The 21,425-nt window shown below is 39.0% G+C and overlaps 1 protein-coding gene across 6 annotated transcripts in view; it reads left to right on the forward strand.

Annotated features, from left to right (window-relative positions):
- Window positions 1–21,425, forward strand: part of LOC128706573 (transmembrane protein 135) — a 211,907-nt gene that overhangs the window by 33,631 nt on the left and 156,851 nt on the right. The window lies entirely within an intron of this gene.

The raw sequence follows: 21,425 nt of genomic DNA on the forward strand, positions 1-21,425 counted from the left end.
CATTATCTTGGTCTCATTTGATAGAATGGAAAACATATTATAGACATAGAGGTGATTTTGATTGGTTTTACTATGAAAAGAACCTTGAAATGGACCTCAAATTAGGGGAAATGTTTGATTTTTGCCGATGTTCAAAAGTAAACAAATGATGTCATTGTCCAATAAATGTCCAACTAGCTATTCTGATATGCAGTCATGAATGGGTTGACATTATTTATACAATTATTACAATATTGCCGTAGTCTGCATAACAGTAAATCTTCTGTTTTTTGTTTGAATAAAAATTCAAAATAGAAAGCAAGAGTAATGTCAGAGGGGCCTGGAGACATGACTGATGAACAAAGAAAATGTTATTTTAGAGCCAGGAATGTCTGCATTGTTCATTCTGGACCCTATTTTGAAATCTAGCGAGCAGAAGCCCAAGCTCAAACACTCAACCATCAGACTACCTTACTGGTATCTACCCAGATACTCTATTTTTATCCCCAACTAAATTAAGAACAAGGCAGGAGACCTAAATAACTTACCACCTTTTATGTATAAAAAAGCTTCTCATATACTGTCACCAATTATTGCAACTATCTTTAACAAATCCATTGAATCTTCCACCTTCCCATCAATTCTTAAAATAGCAAGGGTCACTTCGATCCACAAAGGAGGTGATCCAACAGACCTGAACAGTAGGGCCCCGTTTTATGTCGTTTCGCTTTACGGCGTTCTACTAATATGGTCATTTCAAATTATGACCAAAACTTTATACGGCTCCCCCCACCTGACTTTCTAATACGGTCACTGCACCCCACCCAGTTTGTTTACATTCTCCCTGAGCTCTGTAAGCACTATGTGTCTCCATTATGTCTGGAAACCCCAAAATTTCAAGTGTTTTTAAAAGTTATTTCATATTTTACATATATTCTGATAATTATACTTATGTTTACCTGTACCTATATAAACTTACACACTGCTAGTGTGCAGATACGCATTAAAATCAGTAAGTGTTATGTCTCGAGACGGCATATTAGTAATAAAAATAATAATAATTACTGAGTCTCATTAAATGTCATATATTACATTAATATACACATTTTCATTAATCCATCTACGATATTTTTTTCAAAATTATATAATAAACACGATACATAACATATAAAGATGATAAATACACCCCACAGTAGAATAAATAAACATAAATATGAGATGTGGTAGCCAGACAACTTGTAAGAGTGACGGCAAGAGTAACGTTTTCTCTAGTCCAACATCGGAGAAAATGTGTTACTGGGCATAATTGTAGAAAGTTACACTGTATTCCTTTCGTATGCCTTCACTCAGAGCGTCATTTCTTTAAAAAATGGTGTTACATGAGAATGGGAGTATTCCTCTTTATTTATTCTACCATATTAACATAGAGGCAATTTGTACACAATGTAACTTGTACACAAACCAAACGTGTTCACCTAGTTTGTTTACAAAACTGGCGTTCGCCTGGTTTGTTTACAAAACTGGTGTTTGCCTGGTTTACATAACTCCGCGAGTGTCCTCTCTCGTACTCATTCTCTCTCTCTCTTTCTCTCTCATTTATTCGTTTTATCTGATTTACTCGCCTCTGACCCTACATCAAGACTACAAATATTTTAAGGTAAGTAATGAGAATAAAAAGAATAAGAAGAAGAAAATTGTCAAAGTGGGAAGTCTGAATGTGCGTGGATGTTGTGCAGATGATAAGAAAGAGATGATTGTGGATGTTATGAATGAGAAGAAGCTGGATGTCCTGGCTTTAAGTGAAACAAAGCTGAAGGGGGTGGGAGAGTTTCAGTGGAGAGGAATAAATGGGATTAGGTCAGGGGTTTCAAATAGAGTTAGAGCTAAAGAAGGAACATAAGAACATAAGAACGAAGGAACACTGCAGAAGGCCTACTGGCCCATGCGAGGCAGGTCCAAGTCTCCTACCGGCTTAAGCCAATGCACCCAACCTAGTCAGGTCAGGTCACATTGACTTAAGGGAGGAACACGGCAACCGACTTGGTAGCACAAGCTATCAGGTCTAACTCACACCCACCCACATCTACTCATGTATTTATCCAACCTATTTTTAAAGCTACACAACGTTCTGGCCTCTATAACGGTACTTGGGAGTTTGTTCCACTCATCCACAACTCTATTACCAAACCAGTACTTTCCTATATCCTTCCTGAATCTGAATTTTTCCAACTTAAAACCATTGCTGCGAGTCCTGTCTAGGCTAGATATTTTCAGCACACTATTTACATCCCCTTTATTTATTCCTGTCTTCCATTTATACACCTCAATCATATCCCCCCTAATTCTACGTCTTTCTAGAGAGTGCAGTTTCAGGGCCCTTAGTCTATCCTCATAGGAGTAGCAATAATGTTGAAGGATAAGATATGGCAGGAAAAGAGGGACTATAAATGTATTAATTCAAGGATTATGTGGAGTAAAATAAAGATTGGATGTGAAAAGTGGGTTATAATAAGCGTGTATGCACCTGGAGAAGAGAGAAGTGTAGAGGAGAGAGAGAGATTTTGGGAAATGTTGAGTGAATGCGTGGGGAGTTTTGAATCAAGTGTGAGAGTAATGGTGGTTGGGGATTTCAATGCTAAAGTGGGTAAAAATGTTATGGAGGGAGTAGTAGGTAAATTTGGGGTGCCAGGGGTAAATGTAAATGGGGAGCCTTTAATTGAGCTATGTGTAGAAAGAAATTTGGTAATAAGTAATACATATTTTATGAAAAAGAGGGTAAATAAATATACAAGGTATGATGTAGCACGTAATGAAAGTAGTTTATTAGATTATGTATTGGTGGATAAAAGGTTGATGGGTAGGCTCCAGGATGTACATGTTTATAGAGGGGCAACTGATATATCGGATCATTATTTAGTTGTAGCTACAGTTAGAGTAAGAGGTAGATGGGAAAAGAGGAAGGTGGCAACAACAAGTAAGAGGGAGGTGAAAGTGTATAAACTAAGGGAGGAGGAAGTTCAGGTGAGATATAAGCGACTATTGGCAGAAAGGTGGGCTAGTGCAAAGATGAGTAGTGGGGGGGTTGAAGAGGGTTGGAATAGTTTTAAAAATGCAGTATTAGAATGTGGGGCAGAAGTTTGTGGTTATAGGAGGGTGGGGGCAGGAGGAAAGAGGAGTGATTGGTGGAATGATGAAGTAAAGGGTGTGATAAAAGAGAAAAAGGTAGCTTATGAGAGGTTTTTACAAAGCAGAAGTGTTATAAGAAGAGCAGAGTATATGGAGAGTAAAAGAAAGGTAAAGAGAGTGGTGAGAGAGTGCAAAAGGAGAGCGGATGATAGAGTGGGAGAGGCACTGTCAAGAAATTTTAATGAAAATAAGAAAAAATTTTGGAGTGAGTTAAACAAGTTAAGAAAGCCTAGGGAAAATATGGATTTGTCAGTTAAAAACAGAGTAGGGGAGTTAGTAGATGGGGAGATGGAGGTATTGGGTAGATGGCGAGAATATTTTGAGGAACTTTTAAATGTTAAGGAAGAAACAGAGGCAGTAATTTCATGCACTGGTCAGGGAGGTATACCATCTTTTAGGAGTGAAGAAGAGCAGAATGTAAGTGTGGGGGAGGTACGTGAGGCATTACGTAAAATGAAAGGGGGTAAAGCAGCTGGAACTGATGGGATCATGACAGAAATGTTAAAAGCAGGGGGGGATATAGTGTTGGAGTGGTTGGTACTTTTGTTTAATAAATGTATGAAAGAGGGGAAGGTACCTAGGGATTGGCGGAGAGCATGTATAGTCCCTTTATATAAAGGGAAAGGGGACAAAAGAGACTGTAAAAATTATAGAGGAATAAGCTTACTGAGTATACCAGGAAAAGTGTACGGTAAGGTTATAATTGAAAGAATTAGAGGTAAGACAGAATGTAGGATTGCGGATGAGCAAGGAGGTTTCAGAGTGGGTAGGGGATGTGTAGATCAGGTGTTTACATTGAAGCATATATGTGAACAGTATTTAGATAAAGATAGGGAAGTTTTTATTGCATTTATGGATTTAGAAAAGGCATATGATAGAGTGGATAGAGGAGCAATGTGGCAGATGTTGCAAGTATATGGAATAGGTGGTAAGTTATTAAATGCTGTAAAGAGTTTTTATGAGGATAGTGAGGCTCAGGTTAGGGTGTGTAGAAGAGAGGGAGACTACTTCCCGGTAAAAGTAGGTCTTAGACAGGGATGTGTAATGTCACCATGGTTGTTTAATATATTTATAGATGGGGTTGTAAAGGAAGTAAATGCTAGGGTGTTCGGGAGAGGGATGGGATTAAATTTTGGGGAATCAAATTCAAAATGGGAATTGACACAGTTACTTTTTGCTGATGATACTGTGCTTATGGGAGATTCTAAAGAAAAATTGCAAAGGTTAGTGGATGAGTTTGGGAATGTGTGTAAAGGTAGAAAGTTGAAAGTGAACATAGAAAAGAGTAAGGTGATGAGGGTGTCAAATGATAAATTTAGATAAAGAAAAATTGGATATCAAATTGGGGAGGAGGAGTATGGAAGAAGTGAATGTTTTCAGATACTTGGGAGTTGACATGTCGGCGGATGGATTTATGAAGGATGAGGTTAATCATAGAATTGATGAGGGAAAAAAGGTGAGTGGTGCGTTGAGGTATATGTGGAGTCAAAAAACGTTATCTATGGAGGCAAAGAAGGGAATGTATGAAAGTATAGTAGTACCAACACTCTTATATGGGTGTGAAGCTTGGGTGGTAAATGCAGCAGCGAGGAGACGGTTGGAGGCAGTGGAGATGTCCTGTTTAAGGGCAATGTGTGGTGTAAATATTATGCAGAAAATTCGGAGTGTGGAAATTAGGAGAAGGTGTGGAGTTAATAAAAGTATTAGTCAGAGGGCAGAAGAGGGGTTGTTGAGGTGGTTTGGTCATTTAGAGAGAATGGATCAAAGTAGAATGACATGGAAAGCATATAAATCTATAGGGGAAGGAAGGCGGGGTAGGGGTCGTCCTCGAAAGGGTTGGAGAGAGGGGGTAAAGGAGGTTTTGTGGGCAAGGGGCTTGGACTTCCAGCAAGCTTGCGTGAGCGTGTTAGATAGGAGTGAATGGAGACGAATGGTACTTGGGACCTGACGATCTGTTGGAGTGTGAGCAGGGTAATATTTAGTGAAGGGATTCCAGGAAACCAGTTATTTTCATATAGTCGGACTTGAGTCCTGGAAATGGGAAGTACAATGCCTGTACTTTAAAGGAGGGGTTTGGGATATTGGCAGTTTGGAGGGATATGTTGTGTATCTTTATATGTGTATGCTTCTAGACTGTTGTATTCTGAGCACCTCTGCAAAAACAGTGATAATGTGCGAGTGTGGTGAAAGTGTTGAATGATGATGAAAGTATTTTCTTTTTGGGGATTTTCTTTCTTTTTTGGGTCACCCTGCCTCGGTGGGAGACGGCCGACTTGTTGAACAAAAAAAAAAAAAAAAAAAAGTAATGAGGGAACTGTATATGCATTTTATCGCTCTGTGACTCTTAAATGTCATAGAATATTATATGTGGGTGGGTTGGTCTGGTATGGTAGCCCGGCTGGATACCATACATACCACAGTCGATTTCTTACAATAAATACTACTCATCTCACCCTAGATTAAGAGTACAAATATTTTAAGGTAAGTAATGAGTGTACTATATGTGTATATTACTTTTTTATTATTTTTTAACACTGAGGGTTTTGGCCGTACTAGTACGGCTTACGACCCAGGGTTTTTGACGTACTAGTACGCCTAAATTCTAGCGCCCTCAAATCTAGTTGGAGAAAGCTGGTAGGCCTACATATGAAAGAATGGGTCTATGTGGTCAGTGTGCACATTTTTTTGGAATAAAACAGCGACTTTGCACTGTATTTTCGTATGGTATTTATTGTTGTATTCTAGTTTTCTTGGTCTCATTTTATAGAATGGAAGACATATTACAGAAATTGAGATGATTTTGACTGGTTTTACAATGAAAAGTACCTTGAAATTGAGCTCAAAGTAGCAGAAATGTTCGATTTTTACCAAAGTTCAAAAGTAAACAAATCATGCCAAGCGTCCAATACACGTCAACTGGTGAGTCTAATATTCTTTCGCAAGTGCGCCAATATTATTTATACCATTTTTTACACTAATGCAGTAGGCTGCATAACAGTAAATCTTCTATTTTTTGTGAGAATAAAAATTCAAAGTGGAAAGCAAAAGAATGTAAGAGGGGCCTTGAGACGTGACTAATGAACAGAGGAAATGTCATTTTAGTGCCAGGAATGTCTTTCTTGTTTTTTCTGGATCCTATTTGGAAATTGGCATCTTTTGAAATTTGTCTGAAATTGGCAAAATTGCAAAATTCTGACCACTGTACTGGATAGTTGAAATCGGTAAATGGGTGGTTTCTTGCACTCATTTGATAGAAAAAATTGAGTTCTAGCGAAATATTCATGTTTTTTGTCGACTAGTACAGTGGAATTTTTCAAAAATGGGACTCAAAGTGGGCAAAATCGCCGATGCGTAAACGTCGCCGAGACTGCTAACTTCGCGAGAGCATAATTCTACAAGTTTTCCATCAAATTTCATACTTTTGGTGTCATTATGATTGGGAAAAGATTCTCTATCTTTTCATAAGAATTTTTTTTTTTTTTTTAAATTTTGCCGACCCTGAGAACGAGTCTCAGAGAGGGCCTGTCGACCCTCAAAGGGTTAATGCCTAGTTCTAATGCTAACTAATATATGTTAGTGTAAGCTCGTTATCTAGTATTTCTATGTGTTTATAAGTGGAAAAAAAAGGATGTTCCTTTTTACAGCGATTTCCTCTTTATGGCGGTAGCCTGGAACCTAACCTGCCGTATAAGTGGGGCCCTACTGTACAGGCCTATATCTGACTTGCCCCTTCTTTCTAAAATCTTTGAAAAAATAATTCATAAACAAGTCTGTTCCTACCTAGTCTCCCTCAACATACTCTGCCCCAGTCAGTTTGGATTCAAGGTGAAAAAAAGTATGAATGATGCTATAATACACATGCTAGAACTAATATATACGGCACTCAAAAAAAAAGCTCCCCTCAGGAATCTTCATTGATCTACAAAAAGCTTTTGATACAGTTGATCGTGACTTATTGCACCTAAAGTTAACTCATTATGGAATAAGAACATAAGAATGGAGGAACACTGCAGAAGGCCTACTGGCCCATGCGAGGCAGGTCTTTATCAAAACTATCTCTACCTAAAGCTACCCAAGAAATCACTCCCATACCTAGTGACACCAATCAAACCCAGCCTCTCCCTCTCATATATTTGTCCAATCTCTTCTTAAAAGCTACCCAAGGTCCTAGCCTCTATCACCCTACTGGGAAGACTGTTCCACGCATCTACAACTCGTTAGAAAACCAGTACTTACCTATGTCCTTTCTTAATCTAAATTTATCCAACTTAAATCCATTATTTCTGGTTCTTACCTGGTTCGACACCCTCAGTACTTTATTAATATCTCTCTTGTTTATGCCTGTCATCCACTTATACACTTCAATAATATCTCTCCTCATTCTACACCTCTCCAGAGAGTGGAGATTTAAGGCTTTAAGTCTATCTTTATACGGGAGGTTCCTTACACAGTAAATCATTTTAGTCATTCTTCTCTGTATGTTCTCTAATGAATCTATAGCCATCCTGTAGTAAGGGGACCAAAAGTGAGCAGCATAATCTAAATGAGGCCTCACTGGTGATATATAGAGCTGTAAAATAACTTTTGGACTTCTGTTACTTATACTTCTTGAGATAAATCCAAGTAATTTGTTGGCCTTGTTGTGCACACTAAGGCACTGATGTCTTGGCTTTAGATTTCTGCTCACCATGACTCCCAAGTCCTTTTCACATTCTGTATGATCAAGCTCTACTTCACCTAGATTATAGCTTCGAGAGTTATTTTCATTACCAAGGGCTAGTACCTTACACTTATCGACATTGAACTTCATCTGCCATTTTTCAGACCAAGACATTAATTTGTCCAAATCCTCCTGGAGTTCATTGCTATCCTCCTCAGAGTGAATTATACGGCCTATCTTTGTATCATCAGCAAACTTACTCATGTCACTCGTAATCCTTTCATCAAGGTCATTAATGTAAACTATGAACAAGAGAGGGCCTAAAACTGATCCTTGTGGAATGCCACTAGTGACTACTCCCCATTCAGATTTCACTCCATTAATGGTAACTCTTTGCTTTCTATTGTTAAGCCATGCCTCTATCCATGCTAGAACTTTACCTCTTACACCATGAGCTGCCACTTTTCTTAAGAGTCTCTTGTGAGATACTCTATCGAAGGCTTTACTAAAATCCAAATAAACAATATCATATTCCTTATCACTGTCAACTGCCTCAAATGTTCTATTGAAGAACGTCAGTAAGTTTGTCAGACAGGAACGACCTCTCGTGAGTCCATGCTGAGATTCATTTATCAAGTTATGCTCTTCAAGGTGACTTCTAATAATGTCAGCTATAATTGATTCTAATAACTTGCCCACTATAGATGTCAGGCTTATTGGACGGTAATTTGAAGGAATGGACTTATCCCCTGATTTGAATATAGGAACTACATTAGCCATCTTCCACAACTCTGGCACAACACCGGTAAGGATGGATGCATTAAACACACTCGTTAATGGCTGACTAAGCTCCATCTTGCATTCCTTAAGTACCCTGGAAAACAACTCATTGGGTCCCGGGGACTTATTTTGCTTCAGTTTGTCTATCTGTTTAATAACCATGTCCCTCGTGACAGTAATATTAGTTAATTTAAATTCATCAGGAACTAAATAATTGTTAATTACTGGAATCTCATTTACATCTTCCTGTGTAAAAACTGACAAAAAATAGTCATTAAATAAGGAACACATTTCCAGTTCGTTATCCGTCATCTGTCCAGTCCCAATTTTCAGAGGTCCTACTTTTTCCTTTGCCTTCGTCCTATACACTTGAAAGAACCCCTTTGGATTAGTCTTTGATTCATTAGCAACTCTAATGTCATAGTCACGTTTAGCCTTTCTAATCGCCTTTTTTACTTCTCTTTTAAGCTGAACATATTGGTCAGTAAGGTTAACCTCTCCTCTTCTGATGTGCCTATAAATTCCCCTTTTCTCCCCTAATAGATGCTTTAGCCTCCTGTTAACCCATTTGGGATCGTTATTATTAGACCTAATTTCTCTCTGGGGAATGTATATAGAGGGCACTCTCTCAACTACCTCAAGCCATACCTTAGCAACAGAAACCAGTATGTATGCACAAATGGAGCTAACTCTACCACACAACCAGTCACTGTTGGTGTCCCACAAGGTAGTGTCCTTGGCCCACTTCATTCTCATTTGCATCAATGATCTCCCAAATGCTTCTAAACTCCTCAAACCCATATTATTTGCAGATGACACAACTTATGTCTTCTCTCACCCAAATCCACTCATACTATCACTGTAAATGCTGAATTACAGAAATTATCTACCTGGACGACAACCAACAAGCTTACTCTCAATATAGACAAAACCTACTTCATGCAATTTGGAAAAAGGGCTTCAAATGTATGGCTTAACATAATGATAAATGGATTGCCCATTTCTAGACTTAAAGAGGGTAAATTTCTAGGACTCCACCTTGACAGCAGTCTCAAATTCCAGACACACATACGGCAAATTTCTAAGAAAGTCTCTTAAGACAGTAGGCATTCTATTAAAGATACGGTACTGTATACTGCAATCAGCTCTCCTTGCTCTGTACCACTCAATCATTTACCCCTGTCTCACCTATGGAGTCTGTGCATGGGGCTCAACTACAGTAAATCATCTCAGACCCTTAATAACCCAACAAAAAAACAGTAGTCTGATTGATAACAAATTCCAGCTCAAGACAGCATACTCTGCCACTATTCAAGAGTCTTAATTTACTCAATATACAAAACACCCACACTTTTTATTGTCCCTACTACATACATAGGACATTGCACTCTAGTATCAACCCTCCTCTTAAACTTAGCCTTGACAGCTGCAGCAGAACACACAACCATAATACAAGACACAGAACACTCTTTGATATCCCTTGTGTCCATCTCTCCCTATACAAAAACGCTATGCACATAAAGATTTGGAATTCACTGCCAGAGAACACTATAGGACCCCTGTCTGCAAATCAGTTCAAGACTCAGAAATCGCCTACTCACCCAAAACTAAACAGCTTCCAAGCTGCTTTCAAATTCACCTCCATTACCACATACTGTGCTAAGGATCACAGTGTCACTCACCTAAATCTCAAAACTTCAAAAATAGATGCTCAAAGTTCATTACATTACTTAATACTACATTGTAAAAAATCAATAACAAAAAAAGGCACAATACCGTGACTGGAACGATACACAAATAACCCGCACATAAAAGAGAGAAGCTTATGACGACGTTTCGGTCCGACTTGGACCATTGACAAAGTCACATTGACTTTGTCAATGATCCAAGTCGGACCGAAACGTCGTCATAAGCTTCTCTCTTTTATGTGCGGGTTATTTGTGTAAAAAATCAATACCTGCACAAAATTGTTCTGACTTATACTCAGTTGTAACAATCTTATATTGTAAACTACTTTCAACATGGCCCATTGTAATATTCCTATATTGTAATTTAAGTCATTTTACTGTTGATATATGCAACCTGTACACTACTTTCCACTTGTCCCATTGTAATGTTCTCATATTGTAATTTAAGTCAATTTACTGTTTGCTATATATAAAAACAGATGTACAACTTTAGCAAACTATGACCTAGTTGTCTAGTATTAAGTAGTCTGTAACCCATTAAATTTAGTCTGCCTGTATTGCCTAGGCATGATAGTGGCTCTCTTTGCACTGCAAATCATTATCGTAATTACACACTGTAAACTATGTAAATAGGACTTCCTACAACATGTCAATCACATTGTAAACATGCAAAGAAATAAAAATTTGAATTTGAAGAGAAAAAAGGGAAGGGGGAAGAGGGAGAAGGAGAAGAAAGGAATCAGGTTAAGTCACTGGTGTTCTGAAGTTTGGAACATTTTACTGTGTAATGGGAGAGGAAGGCATCTATAGAGACGAAACCAGGACTAAGATTCATACGAGGAAAGTTGTGTATAAGGGAGAATTCAGCCAGACAGTGACTGTGAAAGTAAGAAGTAGGGTAGATAGTTTTAGCAGACAAGTCAGTTGGATGACTGTGATCTCTGACATGACAGAAAAGAGCATTGTTGGTGTCGGCAAGCCTAACACTACTTTTGTGCTCTTTGAGTCTGTCAGAAAGAGAGCAGCCAGTTTCACTAAAGTAATTGGCAGGGACCAATATTTATTTTGCAAATTAAGGTTAAATTTGTCAAAAATTTGTGACGGCTGTGGTGGTAAATTTTGACTTTGCTGATTTTTGACAAAACATTATTGTAACAGAAAATTTTGTGAAAGTTACTGATTTATACAATGGGATCATACATTGTTGCATATGTTTCATTATGGTATACAGTAAAGCCCCACTTATACAGCAAGTTAGGTTCCAGGCTACCGCTGCAAAGCAGAACGCCATTTTTTTCCACTTATAAATGCATATAAATGCCAAATAACAAGTTTACACTAACACATAATAAGTTAGCAATAGAACTAGGCATAAAAAACAATAAAAATTAAAATACACATACAGTACACTCATTACTTACCTTAAAATATTTGCAGTCTCCTGGGCCGATTTAAGCTCCAGTTATGGCCTGATTGCAAGTATGTACTGCTGCATGATTATACGTGGAACTTATGATGACCCAAGACAACTGACAGTGACGTCAACAAGCTGACTGAATTCGATTAAAAGAGAACTGCCTGGCATACCAAACATCAATCCTGCTGCCAGATGTACAACCAGCCAAGTGACGGTTACCACTAACTTACAGTAGCTGCACCTTCACATCAACTTTGCCGTGTTCACATGGGAGGGAAACAGAGAACAAACTCCAAGTTAAGCACCAAGGACATTGTTACCACTCATGTCTACCGTGGAGGATGCCATTGCATCATCCACCCCCATCACCACTGTCCAGGGCAACAAAACAAAAATCACGGCAGACGACCCCAAGTCTTTCTCAGGATTCAGCCAACATTCATCCTCGCCCACTCCTCACCTCCTAGCTGACTGCGCCTCATCAGCCATGACGAACACAGAAGACCTCTTGACTCCAATTGATGGCATTCATAAGATCATAAGAAAGGAGGAACACTGCAGCAGGCCTGTTGGCCCATACTAGGCACGTCCTTTACAGCTCATCCCACTAACAAAACATTTACCCAGCCCAATTTTCAATGCTACCCAAGAAATAAGCTCTGATGTGCAAGTCCCACTCAAATCCAACCCCTCTCACTCATGTATTTATCCAACCTAAATTTGAAGCTACCCAAAGTCCTAGCCTCAATAACCCAACTAGGCAGACTGTTCCACTCATGAACTACCCTATTTCCAAACCAATAATTTCCTATGTCCTTTCTAAATCTAAACTTATCTAATTTAAATCCATTACTGCGGGTTCTCTCTTGAAGAGATATCCTCAAGACCTTATTAATATCCCCTTTATTAATACCTATCTTCCACTTATACACTTCGATCATGTCTCCCCTCATTCTTCATCTAACAAGTGAATGTAATTTAACTTATCAACATCCTCAGGTATGGCATCAGTGCACAGTCCTCTTCAACAACACACCATTCAGATGATTTTACAAGAAAATTATATTCTCAAACTACAAAATGAAACCTATGAAAAAAGGATTACAGGCTGGAAACAAAACTAACAAACTTGACAATTCAGGTAGGGTGTTCCAGATTTTTAGGCCCTTTGACATACATTAAATTTTTGTAAAGGTTTAGTCGGACACGGGGAATAAGTAAGTAAGTAAGTTTATTCAGGTATACACAAATACAGTTACATAGAAACCATACCCCCGGCCGGGATTGAACCCGCGGTCATAGTCTCAAAACTCCAGCCCGTCGCGTTAGCCCCTGGTCTAGTGGCTAACGCGACGGGCTGGAGTTTTGAGACTCTATGACCGCGGGTTCAATCCCGGCCGGGGTTATGGTTTGTTTGCAATCGTGTCATTACGATTTCTTGAGATAGTTACATAGAATTATCATACATAGCAGCATATGTGTAGAGAACCTAGGATAACCCAAAAAAGTCAGACAGTGACTAAAAGGTGTTTGAAGCCTGGCCAATGACTGTGGGTACTACAAAGTTGTGCTCTCTCCCCCTAGTACTATGATTGCTTTGGTTCCCAACCTTGACAAAATTGACAGCAAGATATTTTGGACACTGTGAGCAATTTTATAAACATGATTTAGCTTCAGTTGTTTTACTCTGTCTTCAACATTCAGCATATCCAACTGCTGTAATTCATCCTGGCCTACATGTTCTCTTGGTCCCAGCCCCAGGATGAATCTTACGATTTTGTTCTGGGTAATTTACAGTCTATCTTTCAGTTTTTTTGTCAAGGCAGAGTACCATGAAGAGCAAGCGTAATCCATATGGCATTGTATAAGGGCTAGACATAGGTCCTGCGAGCCTCAGTAGGTAGACACTGAGCTTGTCTATACAGGAACTTCAGTCTGGCATTCGCTTTCTTTACTACACTGTTCCCTATCAATTCTCCTGACATGCATGGGTCAAAGGGGATTCCCAGATATTTTACTGATGAAACCAAAGTGATTGACTCCCCATTACACTGGACATTAAAATTATTTACCCTTCTCAGTTTATGTTTCGTGCCAAAGAGAATGGCTTCAGTTTTCCCGAGGTGTAATGATAGTTTGTTGTCTACTAACCATTTGGTGCAGGACTCCAGTTCCAGTGTTAAAACATTAGCTATATCTTGTGGGTCTTTACCTGACACTAACAGGGCACTGTCATCTGCATACAGTAGGAGTTTGCACTTGACACTGATAGGCATGTCATTGACATAACATAAGAATAATAAGGAACCCAGAATACTACCTTGGGGAACTCCACATGTTATTGGCAGGGGATCTGATTCCATTTTGTTGATTTTGACAATTTGTCTCCTGTTGCTAAGGTAGGACTTAAACCAGTCTACAGAACCTATACCGATAGCTTGAAGTTTCTTACATAATATATTGTGGTTGACAGTATTGAAGGCCTTTTGCAGGTCTAAGGTTACCATACCTATGAAGTTTCCCTTTGACATTTCAGTTCTCAAGTAATCCATCAGATTAATTAGGGAGGTGTCAGTTGAGTAAGATCTTCTAAAGCCCGATTGATAGCTATGGAGAATGTTGTTGTCATTAAGGTACTTAACTACTTGAGAGTACACCGCCCTCTCTAGAATTTTGGATATTATACTGAGTATACTAACAGGCCTATAGTTGCTGACATCAGACCTACTATTTTTCTTGAAGATAGGAGTAACTCTGGCCTCCTTGAACCCCTCCGGTACGGTATTAGTGGTGATTGATAGATTTATTATGTGAGCAATAGGGATTGACAGTTCAGAAGCACCATCTTTTAGGAACTTAGACAGGATGTTATCAGGGCCTGTGCTCTTAGTTGGGTTTAACCTGCTTAGTTCTTTTTGAATAAAGTCATGAGATACACTTACTAGTTGACAACTGTTTGGGGTTACCCCTTTATTGGTATAGTATGTTTGAAACTTATCAGAGTCTGTGTTAAAGGTATTTGATGCAGCTGGTAGTTTACTTACTAGCAACAGATGTGTAGTAGGAATTAAAGCAATTTGCCACCTTAGATGTTTCGTGGCATACCTCATTATCAATAGTGAGTACTATGTTAGACCTATCTTCTGGCTTATGGCTATTCCCCAACTGTTTTAGTTGTTGCCAGAGCTTTCTGGGGTTATGTTTATACTCTTCAATTTTTGAGCAATAGTGCTTTGCCTTTGCTCCTTTTATAAGTCTCTGTACTCTGTTCCTCACCCTTTGGAATTCATTTAGTGCTGCAATATCCTGTCTGTTTGCTCTAAATCTTTTTAGCAGCTGGTCTCTGAATTTCATATTATCTAATATCTCAGTAGTCATCCAGGGTTCAGTTCTTCCTTTAATCCTAACCTCTTTAACTGGTGCAATATTATCAAGGATAACAATGAACATTGTTTTGAATTTTTCCCAGGCATCGTTTACGTCCGCACAACTTATCTCTGTCCAGTCACAATTGTGTAGCCTATTTACCAGTGTTTCTTTACTGTAGTTTCTAGTTGACCTCATTTTTATTGTCCTGTGTAGGCCTATCCTATCCCTAGTGATTTTCCTGGTGCAGTAAATGATGAAATGATCACTAAGACCTGTGGTAATGACGCCTGACTGACTAATGTTCTCAGCGCGGTTACAAAGTATGTGGTCAATTAGGGTGGCTGAGAACTGTGTGATCCGGGTTGGTGTATTAATTAGTTGAGTGTAACTATTTAAACCTAGAATTTGCTTATACCTTTTGCATAGCCCATTATTTTGCTGCTAAAAACAGATATTGAAGTTGCCCAGTATTATTGTCTCGCAATTGTTTTCAAGTCCGGACAATACTCTGAAAAAGTCTTCTAAGAACTGGTCCTGGGTAGGAGGGCGGTAACTAGTTCCTACTAAGATGGGTTTGGTCTTGGGAAGCAGCACTTCAAACCATAGAATCTCCAGTTTATTGTTATTTAAATCAGGTCTTGGATTGTAAGCTAAGTCATTTCTAATGTAGGCACATACTCCATCACCCTTTCTGTTCCTATCTAAGCGTTTTATATTGTAACCTTCTATTTTGACCTTGTCGTCATTAACCGTATCATCCAGCCAGGATTCAGAGATGGTTATAACTGCTGCCCTAATTTTGTTAGCTAGAATCCTAATCTCTGTCAATTTAGGAAGAAGTGATCTTGCGTTGACATGAATAAAGTGAAGGCCTGTTTTCATAAAACAATTATAATCATCAATATATGGCAATGGGTCATTTGTATTAAAATTAGGTAAATCAATGTCATCATTGCTAAAGGGTAACTGTGCCAAAGTGCATTTGTTACACACAAATTGAATTCTGGCACCGTTGCTGTAATTGTACATACATCCATCATGCACCCACCCCTTACACATTTTACATAAGGTGCCTTTTCTGTTTTTCATGCATACTTTAGTACAGTGTATGCACCTGTTTGGTAGTGCTTGAGATAATAATGGCTGTATTGTCTCACATTGACCTATGTATGCATTACATATGAAGTTAAGGTTATCATTCCTAGCTACTAGACCGTCATTTATCTGTTTGTTTTGCCTCTGCACAATAGTTTGAGGTCCTGGATTAATTTGGATATCACCACTTAAGAGCGCTACAATAAGAGCTGTGTGCCACTGTTATTGTTTGGGTATGCGGTGTTGCCATACCTTGCGGCGATAGTGACATTTACTTTTCTGGTAGGATGGCAACTGTTGGGCTTTTACTGTCCAGGGCGCTGTTACTCCATTCACCTTTTCCAGCCCCCATGACTGATTTCTTTCTTCATGGAATTGAAGAAGAAAGATAAATATAATTATGGCAGCCTGTACCCCCCTAATGCCTGCCATTTTCACTCTTCGCTCTTTTACTCATATACAATAATATTTATTTCTCTTTTCCAGTCACCTAGTACACTTAGTATCTGCTTTAGTAATCACCACTGAATTACTAGTAAATTTTCTTCTTCAAAACCCTCTTCACTGCTCACTTTTCCCTTAACTTCACAAACCCCTTTCAGTTAACCCCTTATTACACACTCCCCTTCCCACCTCACTCCACAGTCCGGCTTCACCTATTAACTTCTAACTCCCTTCCATTCTGGTTGACCAGAAAGGTTTAATCAATGGTTTTATCCTTCCAAAACCCCCTCAATTCCATTTATCGGGGGTTGTCATACAGATGTTTGTGTCTGGTATTATGCCTGTGGGTCCCGTCACAACTATCAAGAAAGCGTTTTAGGTCAGGGTTAATATTGGAATTTAAGGTCCTGTAGATGTAGATTGCACAGTAGTAGTGTGGATGTTCTGAGCAGTGAGTAAGATTAGATCTGTGAAGAGTGGGGGGGGGGGGGTTGTTGCCTGGGATGGGATTGCGTGATTATTCTTACTGCGGCTTTTTGTTGGGTTATTATTGGCTTTAGGTGTGTTGTTGCAGTTGATCCCCAAGCACAAATAGCATAGGTGTGGTATGGATAAATGAGTGAATGGTATAATGTGAGAAGGGCAGATTGCGGCACGTAGTATCGTATCTTGGAGAGGATCCTAACATTGTTTTTATTGAAAATCAGCAATGTCAAAAGCTGCCATCACAGTTTTCACAAAGCTTTTTTGAGAACTTTAAGCTTACTTTACAAAATAAATACCAGTCCCAATTAGTTGAGATAACAATTTCTGAAACTGCCACCGAAAATTGTGTAAGAACTCCTAAATATGAGGTTCTAGCTGTTTTTGCTCTATAACAGCAGCAACTGAAAAATGCCTGGTTTTCAGTATAATGCTGTGCAAGCCAAAAATTAATTTATTTTAAGGCTTGTTTTCTGCCTTGAAAAGCAAAATGCCTATCCAGAAAATAGATAGCTTGTAGCTTAGAATCTGCTCTTTCTAATTTTTTTTTTTGGGTTGTGCTGCTTTTTTGCTATTGGTCTTCAAAAATGGACTAAAATTCACTATGAGGTCTGTGAGGGCATTTTTAGGTACCATTCTCTCAGGAACTAAAAATGTGTGGAGTCTGATATATTAGGATTGTAGCTGGCTATAATATTGTAATACTAAAATAATGTTTTCCTTTAGATATAGGCAGCTAAATTCAAGATTTCAATTTTGCTTTGGCTTCATACTATGAAAAAAGTAAAAGCGATTAGTACTAAATTTGCACACTAAAATTGCTCCCTATGAAAGCAAAAAACTCAGCAGACGATGCAACATCCCCCCAGTGAAAAGCAGGGGCACCACTAGCACGATAAGAGACAACATAATAAGTGTCAGGGGCCCAAGACTGTTCAGCTGCCTCCCAGCATACATAAGGGGGATTACCAGTAGACCCCTGCTGTCTTCAAGAAGGTGCTAGACAGACACCTAAAGTCAGTACTTGACCAGCCAGGCTGTGGTTAGTATGTTGGGTTACATGTGGCCAACAGTAACAGCCTGGTTGATCAGGCCCTGATCCACCACAAGCCCTAGTGACAGATTGAGCCGTGGGGGCATTGACCCCGAAAACACTCTCCAGGTATACTCCAGGTATGCAAGTTTTATGACTGCAATTTTTGAGATAAGCTCCAAAAGTTGTAGTACGTATATGCATCTCTGCTTACACAACTTTACTCTTCAAGATCTGCCTCAGCAGTAACCTGAACATTGCTGATTGTGTGCTTCTGGTTGGTGAAATTTTCACCTGCCTCCAATCTGAGGGTTATAGCATTACTACTATTGCATATCATGAACTAAAACTTTTCTGACATTGGTATAACATACATGCCAACCTTTTATGCAAAATTTTATCGAAATTGGAGATGATCAGGTGTTCACCCCTGGTCCACTTGACATGGAATGAGCCTATTGTGATTACCTGTTTATAGTTATAAAAAGAATAAGAAGAAGAAAATTGTCAAAGTGGGAAGTCTGAATGTGCGTGGATGTTGTGCAGATGATAAGAAAGAGATGATTATGGATGTTATGAATGAGAAGAAGCTGGATGTCCTGGCTTTAAGTGAAACAAAGCTGAAGGGGGTGGGAGAGTTTCAGTGGAGAGGAATAAATGGGATTAGGTCAGGGGTTTCAAATAGAGTTAGAGCTAAAGAAGGAGTAGCAATAATGTTGAAGGATAAGCTATGGCAGGAAAAGAGGGACTATAAATGTATTAATTCAAGGATTATGTGGAGTAAAATGAAGATTGGATGTGAAAAGTGGGTTATAATAAGCGTGTATGCACCTGGAGAAGAGAGAAGTGTAGAGGAGAGAGAGAGATTTTGGGAAATGTTGAGTGAATGCGTGGGGAGTTTTGAATCAAGTGTGAGAGTAATGGTGGTTGGGGATTTCAATGCTAAAGTGGGTAAAAATGTTATGGAGGGAGTAGTAGGTAAATTTGGGGTGCCAGGGGTAAATGTAAATGGGGAGCCTTTAATTGAGCTATGTGTAGAAAGAAATTTGGTAATAAGTAATACATATTTTATGAAAAAGAGAATAAATAAATATACAAGGTACGATGTAGCACGTAATGAAAGTAGTTTATTAGATTATGTATTGGTGGATAAAAGGTTGATGGGTAGGCTCCAGGATGTACATGTTTATAGAGGGGCAACTGATATATCGGATCATTATTTAGTTGTAGCTACAGTTAGAGTAAGAGGTAGATGGGAAAAGAGGAAGGTGGCAACAACAAGTAAGAGGGAGGTGAAAGTGTATAAACTAAGGGAGGAGGAAGTTCGGGTGAGATATAAGCGACTATTGGCAGAAAGGTGGGCTAGTGCAAAGATGAGTAGTGGGGGGGTTGAAGAGGGTTGGAATAGTTTTAAAAATGCAGTATTAGAATGTGGGGCAGAAGTTTGTGGTTATAGGAGGGTGGGGGCAGGAGGAAAGAGGAGTGATTGGTGGAATGATGAAGTAAAGGGTGTGATAAAAGAGAAAAAGGTAGCTTATGAGAGGTTTTTACAAAGCAGAAGTGTTATAAGAAGAGCAGAGTATATGGAGAGTAAAAGAAAGGTAAAGAGAGTGGTGAGAGAGTGCAAAAGGAGAGCGGATGATAGAGTGGGAGAGGCACTGTCAAGAAATTTTAATGAAAATAAGAAAAAATTTTGGAGTGAGTTAAACAAGTTAAGAAAGCCTAGGGAAAATATGGATTTGTCAGTTAAAAACAGAGTAGGGGACTTAGTAGATGGGGAGATGGAGGTATTAGGTAGATGGCGAGAATATTTTGAGGAACTTTTAAATGTTAAGGAAGAAACAGAGGCAGTAATTTCATGCACTGGTCAGGGAGGTATACCATCTTTTAGGAGTGAAGAAGAGCAGAATGTAAGTGTGGGGGAGGTACGTGAGGCATTACGTAAAATGAAAGGGGGTAAAGCAGCTGGAACTGATGGGATCATGACAGAAATGTTAAAAGCAGGGGGGGATATAGTGTTGGAGTGGTTGGTACTTCTGTTTAATAATTGTATGAAAGAGGGGAAGGTACCTAGGGATTGGCGGAGAGCATGTATAGTCCCTTTATATAAAGGGAAAGGGGACAAAAGAGACTGTAAAAATTGTAGAGGAATAAGCTTACTGAGTATACCAGGAAAAGTGTACGGTAGGGTTATAATTGAAAGAATTAGAGGTAAGACAGAATGGAGGATTGAGGATGAGCAAGGAGGTTTCAGAGTGGGTAGGGGATGTGTAGATCAAGTGTTTACATTGAAGCATATATGTGAACAGTATTTAGATAAAGGTAGGGAAGTTTTTATTGCATTTATGGATTTAGAAAAGGCATATGATAGAGTGGATAGAGGAGCAATGTGGCAGATGTTGCAAGTATATGGAATAGGTGGTAAGTTATTAAATGCTGTAAGGAGTTTTTATGAGGATAGTGAGGCTCAGGTTAGGGTGTGTAGAAGAGAGGGAGACTACTTCCCGGTAAAAGTAGGTCTTAGACAGGGATGTGTAATGTCACCATGGTTGTTTAATATATTTATAGATGGGGTTGTAAAGGAAGTAAATGCTAGGGTGTTCGGGAGAGGGGTGGGATTAAATTTTGGGGAATCAAATTCAAAATGGGAATTGACACAGTTACTTTTTGCTGATGATACTGTGCTTATGGGAGATTCTAAAGAAAAATTGCAAAGGTTAGTGGATGAGTTTGGGAATGTGTGTAAAGGTAGAAAGTTGAAAGTGAACATAGAAAAGAGTAAGGTGATGAGGGTGTCAAATGATTTAGATAAAGAAAAATTGGATATCAAATTGGGGAGGAGGAGTATGGAAGAAGTGAATGTTTTCAGATACTTGGGAGTTGACGTGTCGGCGGATGGATTTATGAAGGATGAGGTTAATCATAGAATTGATGAGGGAAAAAAGGTGAGTGGTGCGTTGAGGTATATGTGGAGTCAAAAAACGTTATCTATGGAGGCAAAGAAGGGAATGTATGAAAGTATAGTAGTACCAACACTCTTATATGGGTGTGAAGCTTGGGTGGTAAATGCAGCAGCGAGGAGACGGTTGGAGGCAGTGGAGATGTCCTGTTTAAGGGCAATGTGTGGTGTAAATATTATGCAGAAAATTCGGAGTGTGGAAATTAGGAGAAGGTGTGGAGTTAATAAAAGTATTAGTCAGAGGGCAGAAGAGGGGTTGTTGAGGTGGTTTGGTCATTTAGAGAGAATGGATCAAAGTAGAATGACATGGAAAGTATATAAATCTATAGGGG

This window comes from Cherax quadricarinatus, chromosome 3, assembly GCF_038502225.1.
Source record: "Cherax quadricarinatus isolate ZL_2023a chromosome 3, ASM3850222v1, whole genome shotgun sequence".
Lineage (NCBI taxonomy): Eukaryota > Metazoa > Arthropoda > Malacostraca > Decapoda > Parastacidae > Cherax > Cherax quadricarinatus.